Raw genomic sequence first — 8,298 nt, 5'->3', positions numbered from 1 at the left:
AATCTTTAGACATTGTGCCCAGTGGAGCTAATTCTAGGGTTTTTCCCACCAGGGAACAAATTTTTGCCAAATTTTCCAGTTGGAATGGGGTCCCACTGGGTCTGTGACACAGGGGTGATTAGCAACAAAACAAAATATAAATAAAATACTGTAAAATAACCAGCAAGATAGCTAAAATTTTGTTTTGGCAATGCAGGGCTATTCTTGAAAAATGTTCCCTTATGTCAATGATGACCTTGTATACAATAAGGAACGAAAATGAATAAAGCAAACATCAGTAAACACTTTCGGTTTAGAGCCTAATCAAGTGGTAGTGGTTGTTATTCAAGAGGCTTACCTATGCTGGATCATTTACTGGTTTTTCAGAAAAGTTTCATCGTCGGACAATTCCTTCATGCTGACAGAGGGATGTGATGCGTAATCAACGAAACATCCGTCCTTAGCTCCTTCTCATCTTTCTTAGCCAGTTGATCATGTCTTGGCAGGCATTATACTCTTGGCTGAATCGACGGTTGAGCCATGGATGGCTGCTTTTCACCATTTCTTGCTTGATATAAGCGTTGGAATCTATCCTGAGAACGTTAAAATTTAGGAATGAGTGTGGTAATATCACATTAAGAAATTCTGAATGAATTTTGAAAATGAACTTTTGAGGAGAGGTGGTGCAAACCGTGAAATGTTGAAAGAAGTGGAGAGTTGTGGTGACCAAATTGTTGGTAAATTTGGGATGAACTTATCGAAGAATGATGTGACAAACCTTGACCTGTTGAAAGATGTGAGCATTCACTGAGATTTGCAGTGATTTATTGAGGACTGAAACTTTTGGAGGAGAGGTGTGGCGAAGTGGTTATAACTCGTTGAGATAATTGGCAGTATATCTGGAATGAATCTCTTGAGGAGAAAAAGTGGGAGAGAGAAAGAGAGAAAATGGTGGTACCGGTACCAGTGGTATTTGAAGACTGGACTTTTGGAGGAGAGTTGTTGAAATGGTATTGACTGAAATGAGGTGTGGCGAAGTTGATTATTGGAGACTGGATTTTTTAAGGAGAGGTGAGCCAATCTTGAAGCTTTAGAGATATATTTTGAGACTGATTTATAAAGAAATAAGAGGTACTGAGTGGTGAGCTGTAGAACTGTTTAGATATTTTTCATTGGAAGGTTAATGGTATTTTGAGAATTGGAATTTGCTTGGATCGGAAATGTGAGCCATAAAACCTGAGATTCTAGTGTAACTTTAAAATATTGAGAAGAGAGTTGGTATCTTATGGCTGAAACTTTGAGAGGAAATTAGCAAACCGTGGCACTGAAGAGAGATGATCATAAATTTACTAGGAAAAACTGGTGGTATGGCTGAATTCATAGAAGAAACTGTGGAGGGTTGGTAAAATACTGAGAAAACTGGTGGTGTTTTTGTAGTGAATTTTTTTATGAGAGGTGTGGCAGCCCATGAGAGTTTGGAGAACTTGACAATTGTTCATTCAGAAAATCCAGTGGTATTTTGAACTTTTTGGGAAGGAGTGACAAATAAAATAGTAAATCTGTGGTGATTAACTGAGGAAACTGGTGGTACTTAAAATGGGTTTTCTAGGATGAAACTTTGGAGAGGATGAACTTTTGAGGAGACAAACAGAGAACTTTGAAAAGCGTGGTAGATAGCTAACTGAAGAAAGTGGTGGTATTTTCGAAGTGAGTTTTCTAGGAGAGGGTTTGCAAACCGTGAAACTTTGAAACGTGGTCATTATTCATTGAGAAAATCCAGTGGTATTTTGAAACTGAATTATCTAGGTGTGGCAAGCCATACAACTGTGGGGAGAAGTGGGGGGAATATTTCATTTAGAAATACAATGGTATTTTGGCAGCGAAATCTTTGAGGAGGTGTAACAAACAGAGAATTTTGGAGAGTATGTGGTAGTAGTTAACTTGAAATTGGTGGAGTTTTTAAAATGGATTCCATAGAAATGCCATCTCGGAAAGGGATATTCTGAAAAGGCATACTCTGGAAAGGCTGTGCAAACCGTGGAACTTCGGAGATAATGGTAGAAATTTACTGAGAAAACCCAGTTGTATTTGAGACTAAATTTTCTAGGCGACGTGTAGCAAACCGATAGAATTTGGTGAGCATGGTAGTTATTAACTGAGAGAACCGGTGGTATTCTCACAGTGAGTTTTATAGCAGAGGTTGGCAAAGCATGAAACTTTGGAGAATGTGATCATTATTTATTGATAGAATTCAGTGGGATCTTCGGACTGAATATTCTAGAAGAGATGTGGGCGATGTGGGAAACTGTGGAACTGTTAAGATAACTGGTTATAATTCATTGAGAAATGTAATCGTATTTTGAGGATGAATCCTTTCGAGGAGGTTAGGAAACCATGGTAATTATCTATTGATAAATACAGTGGTACTTTGAGATGGAATTACCACAAGAGGTCTTACAAACCGTAAACCTGCTGAGAGAGCTCTAGGTTACCTGCTAGAAAGATCAGTTCTAGAGACAACTGCGGAGAGCGTGGTAATGACTGGTGGTATCTTTGAAGTGAGTTTTCTCGGAGGGGTGTTGTAAACCGTGAAACTTTGAAGAGTGAGGTAATTGAGAAAATCCAGTGGTATTTTGAGACTGAATTTTCTAGGTGTGGAAAGCAATACAAATGTGGAGAGAAGTGGGAATACAGTGGCAATGAAATCTCTTAGGAGAGGTATAACAAGCAGAGAGCTTTGGAGAGCGTGGTAATAATTAATTGGAAAGTGGTGGAATTTGATGGTATTTTGAGAGCGAATTTTCTAGTAGGCTTGGCATGGCAAGCCATGGAACTGTGGAGAGAAGTGGTCATGATTTATTGACAATAGTATTTAGACAAAGAGCTGATGTTAGACATGTGTGAACCTGTGGCACACTGTGGAACTGTCAAGAAACTTGTTTTAATTCTTTGAAATTTGGATAAGACAAGTGGTTTTTATTGGTGGTTGAATTTTTTAGGAGAGGTGGGGTAAATCATGCAGCTATTGAGGAAAGAAGTGAAAACTCATTGAGAAATCTGTGTTCATTTTAAATTGACAGTTCCAGTGGTATTTTGGAACAGAAGTTATCGAGGAGAGATGTAATAAACCAGAATAAACAGAGAGTTTTGCAGAGATGGTAGTAATTAACTGGGAAAGCTGGCTGCTTTTGGAGTCTATGGAATGAATGGTCTGGGAAAAGTTTAACAAACTATGAAACTGTGGAGAGAAGTGGTCATTACTTATTGAGAAATCTCGTGGTATTTTGGAACAGAACTTTTCATGGAAAAGTGTGGCTAGTAGATAAGACAAAAAAACGTTTGTAGTATGTGCTGAATTTCAAAACCCTCTTTCTGGTACTTGAAAGAAGGAGAACAGCTAGCAGAGTTGTATATTTCTTGCTATTAATACAATTTTCCTGTCCAGATGGACAGGAGGAAATATTGGTTTACATGTTAATTGCATAGTTACATACTGACGACATTGTGAGAAGAACCGCTATGCTAAGATAGAGAGACCACATTGATTACGGAAGTCTATCGAATAGACTTTTCAAAGTTCTTCGATGATATCAGAAAAAAAGATTCATTCATTTTTGCTCACATCATCAAAGTTTTGAAACTTTTGTGAAACACATCTTTTGGTCAGAATATGAAATGCTATTTGTATGTCTATTTTTTAACTTTTATCAAAGGCAATGATTTTTGTTATGTGATTTTTCAGGCCAAAACTACATCATATTACCAGGCATTTGCTTGTTCACCTCTTGTTGACTAATGCTTTCCTAATAGGAGACAGACACATTGTTTGTTTTTTGAATAAATTACCTCCCAAGTCATTTCTTTCACTTTCAGAAAAGGGACTATTAAAATTTAGAAATATACATTTCCAAAATTTTATAATTCTGTGTTGTCAAGTTCAGCATAACTTTTCATCTTATGTCCATGCTGCGATTTTCCTGGTCTATCCTTACATGTGCCATCTGGATTCTGAAAATCATTGATAAGTTGAAGATAGTGTTTATTGTTCTTTGGACAGCTGGTATGATTTTGAAAGGGTGGCAGGGTCTGTTGTTGATATTGGAAGGTTTGAATACTTGACTACGATCTGTCAATTCATCCAGCCCTCTTGGGCAGCGTTGGGTTGACTCTGCGCAAGCGTTCATGGTGCTCTTAATCCAGACTGCTTGACAATATTTTGGATGAAGACGAACATGCTAGTAGGAATCAAACCCATCAAACCAACCATATTGAGTATATTTTTGATTGATATGTTTGTTGATATAAAACAAATAAACTAAAAATAAATATACAACTTAAAACAATCAAAACTATTCAAAGCCCATTCAAAGCTATGATACCAACCTTTTTTTGACGAACTAATTTCTTTCAAGCATTCCTCAATAGATTTAGCTCCACACTTGTAAATCAGCATTTTTCTTATTGTGGGGTCCTATGAAAGAAATGACCAAACAAAAAATTGAGCAAAAATCACTCGATGAAATTCAAAAAAAGGATGAGTTTTAAATGTAGGAGTAATTTTTTACAACAAGAGAATGATTTTTGCCAATTTTTTAAGGTTTTTCTCATTATTAAGGTGTATACTAAAAAATCCATCGATATTTTAAAAGCCAAACTAAGCTAAACCAACTAATCATATGTACAGTAATGATTGAAAATTTGAAATTCGATGACGTAAAAAGTTGAAAAACTGGATAATTTGAGCAATAAAACTGTTATAAAAACAATTACTAAAACATATTGAAAATAAAATTTATGATTCATCCGGGTGAACCGATTTGAAGGTCTTCAGATTAAATCTGTTGTTATGGCGACATGTGGAAATAAGTCTTTTGTTTACGAGATGAAGCTCTGATGTAATAAAGTGAAATTTTTCTGTGAAACAGAGGTTGCAGTTTACCAAGCCGTTGACATACGAGCGGGCGTGGTCGATAATCTCCCATGATAATTTTGGTTGTATGTTTTTGATTTGCAGGTCCCTAACGTGGTTGGATAACTCTGTTGATGCCCTTTTGCCTTCATAGTTGAAGGTGTTATTATGGCGTACCATCTTTGTTTGAAAGAAATCTGCTAATCTCAAAAAAACATCAATTTTTTAAAGCAATTTTTGGATTAAGATGAGTTTGCCATAAAAACGATGAAAATAAAAATTTTCCCTCTAAATCGATCTATGATTGCCCTTTCAGCAATTAATATATACCTCCTTCAGAAGTTAACTTTGAAACAAAGCCATGAAATAATTGAAAATTGATATCTTCCCTATGTGGCATTGTATCAAAAGCACTGAACAAAGAATAGAACAGTTTTGGGAATATGATTAATCAATCCCTTACAGTTTGGTAACTTTACATTAGATAATGATTTGCAAGAGGCAAATTTGTTTAAGATGATTTTAGAAATACATTTAAGCCTATTTATCACTGACAAAAATGCATTTTATAGGAAGTCCTGGTTGACAAAAATAAACCTTTCCTTACCAAATATTGCGCATGTCTCAGCTGAATATATGGATGGAATGGTTGTTTCATCAGCACATTCAGAATTTTGAACTCTGCAAAAAGGTTTTCTCGATACAAGTGCACTGCAAATACTTCCTGCTGTGTGACCCAGTGTGATCCTGAAATTAATAAGAGTTTGCTTTAAACAAATTTAATATAATCACTAAGTCAGACAAGGGCTCAATATTACTTTCATAAATGGTTTGAATCTAGTAATCGCATTTTCAATATAAAGAAGATTCATATCATCGAAAATGAGGGCATATTTATTTGTCCCTCATGTGAATGCTACTTTAGTAAGATAAAAAGGATGTCTAATTTTATTTACATTTTACAGAAAGGGATGAATTCTTTAGGCCAAACCTTGCGTGGATCAAACAAACTCTATGCGATCGTCATCATAATAAATTACTAAGTAAGTAGTAGGTGATGTATTACTTAGTGACTGGACAGCTTTAAGTTCGATTTGATGTCTTTAATCTGCCTATTCACATTATGGTGTTGAAGCAACGTTAATCCTATGATAATCTGGTGTATTTGGAGTACGCCATCATTGTCACAAAAGCTTTTATATTTTCTTTCATTGATGGCTGTAGTGCTTGAGTTGTTTCCAGGCTCCAGAAAATTTGCAGACAATCGTTACAGTAATCCAATGAGATTCACTGACAGCTATTAAAATCTAAAGCAACAATAAAAATATCAGAGCAATGAACTAGGGTATTCTGGTGCTTATTTGATTTAATATACCTAAAGAAAGAATTCAACCTTAATTAGTTAATGTAAGTAACCACCTCCAGGCTTTTTAAAGGCCAACAAAAATTGTCCTCTTGATCCCAATATGCAGATGGCCATCTTTGTGTCTTTTTTTTCTGTTTCTGTGTGGTATACCTTAGCATTGTATAAAAAGCTGTGAACAAAGAAAAGAACACGTTTGGAGATATGATTAACTAATAGCTTATAGTTTGGCACCATTTGATACATTAGATAATGATTTGCATGAGGCACTGTACCTTTTACAAATTTGTCTAAGATGATTTTTGAAATATGATAAAACCTATTCATCACTGACAGACATGTATTCTATAGGAAGTAATGGTTGATGAAAATAAACCATTTTTTACCAAATATTACGTACTGTATGTCCCAGCTGAATATATGGAATGGTTGTTTCATCAGCACATTCAGAATGTTGAACTCTGCAAAAAGGTTTTCTCGATACAAGTGCACTGTAAATACGTCCTGCTCTGTAACCCAGTGTGATCCTGAAATGAATAAAAGTTTGTTTTAAACAAATTAAACATAATTACTAAGTTAGACAAAGCCACATAAATTGTTTGAATCTAATAATCGCATTTTTAATATAAAGAAAATTCATATTATCAAAAATGAGGGAATCTTTACTTGTCCCAGGTGTGCATGCTACTTTAATGAGATAAAAAGGATGTCTAATTTTATTCACATTATACAAAAAGGGATTAACTTTTTAGGCCAAACCAACAAGAGGCCTTGCGTGGATCAAACATACTCTATGCAATCGTCATCGTAATAGATTAATAAATAAGTAGTAGGTGATGTATTACTTCATGACTTGACATCTGAAACTCGATTTGACTCTTTAATCTGCTGATTCACATTATGGTGTCACGGCAACGTTAATTTTATGATAATCTGATGTATTTGGAGTATGACATCATTGCCATAAAAGTTTTTACATCTTCCTTCATTGATGATTGTAGTGCTTGAGCTGTCTCCAGTCTTCAAAAAATTTGCAATAAATTTTCAAAGTAATCCAGTAAGATTCACTGACACCTATTAAAAAATAAAGTAATAAAAAAATCAAAGCAATGAACAGGGGTATTCTGGTGCTTATTTGATCTATTATACCTAAAGATAAAATTTAAACAAAATTAGTTACTATAAGTATCCACCTCCAGGCTTTTTAAAGGCCAACAAAAATTGTCATCTTGACCATAATATGCGGATGACGATCTTTTTGTCTTTTCGCTGTTTCCTTTTTCCTCTGGTGTTTTTGCTTTTGAATTGTTGTGAATACAAGCTCAAAATATTTCCCGTCATTGGCTCTGTTCATTCTGAAAGCATGTAAACACAATATTCACTGCTATGCTCGGTCTAAGCAAATGAATGCCAGGGTTTCACTTTTTATTAAAATAAATGGAGCATGTTGAGTGAATTGTCGTGAATACAAGTTCAAAATATTTTCCGTCATTGGCACTGTTCATTCTAAAAGCATGTAAACACATTATTCACTGCTATGCTCGGTCTAAGCAAATGAATGCCAGGGTTTCACTTTTTATTTTAAAAAATGGAGCATGTTGAGTGAATTGTCGTGAAAACAAGTTCAAAATATATTCCCGTCATTAGCTCTGTTCATTCTGAAAGCATGTAAACACAATATTCAATGCTATGCTCGGTCTAAGCAAATGAATGCCAGGGTTTCACTTTTTATTTAAAAAAATGGAGCATGTTGAGTGAATTGTCGTGAATACAATTTCAAAATAGTTTCCATCATTGGCTCTGTTCATTCTGAAAGCATGTAAACACATTATTCAATGCTATGCTCGGTCTAAGCAAATGAATGCCAGGGTTTTACTTTTTGTTTAAAAAAATTGAGCATGTTGAGTGAATTTTCGTGAATACAAGTTCAAAATAGTTTCCATCATTGGCTCTGTTCATTCTGAAAGCATGTAAACACATTATTCACTGCTATGCTCGGTCTAAGCAAATGAATGCTAGGGTTTCACTTTAAAAAAAAATGGAGCAT

General features: G+C 35.0%; 1 long non-coding RNA gene across 2 annotated transcripts; it reads right to left on the bottom strand.

Annotated features, from left to right (window-relative positions):
- Positions 1-4,913: 4,913 nt before the first annotated feature.
- On the bottom strand, positions 4,914-6,442 carry LOC136802267 (uncharacterized). 2 transcript variants are annotated; one of them, XR_010845987.1, is made up of 3 exons: positions 5,955-6,442; positions 5,496-5,635; positions 4,914-5,088 (listed from the first exon to the last, which is right to left on the bottom strand). It is a non-coding gene; the product is annotated as an uncharacterized lncRNA (long non-coding RNA). The 2 variants fall into 2 exon arrangements; XR_010845988.1 differs by having other exon boundaries at positions 4,914-5,085.
- Positions 6,443-8,298: the final 1,856 nt, after the last annotated feature.

This window comes from Clytia hemisphaerica, unplaced genomic scaffold (assembly GCF_902728285.1).
Source record: "Clytia hemisphaerica strain Z4C2 unplaced genomic scaffold, Clytia hemisphaerica genome assembly, whole genome shotgun sequence".
Lineage (NCBI taxonomy): Eukaryota > Metazoa > Cnidaria > Hydrozoa > Leptothecata > Clytiidae > Clytia > Clytia hemisphaerica.
Note: the sequence above shows the minus strand (reverse complement) of the source record. Positions and strands in the feature narration are given on the sequence as shown.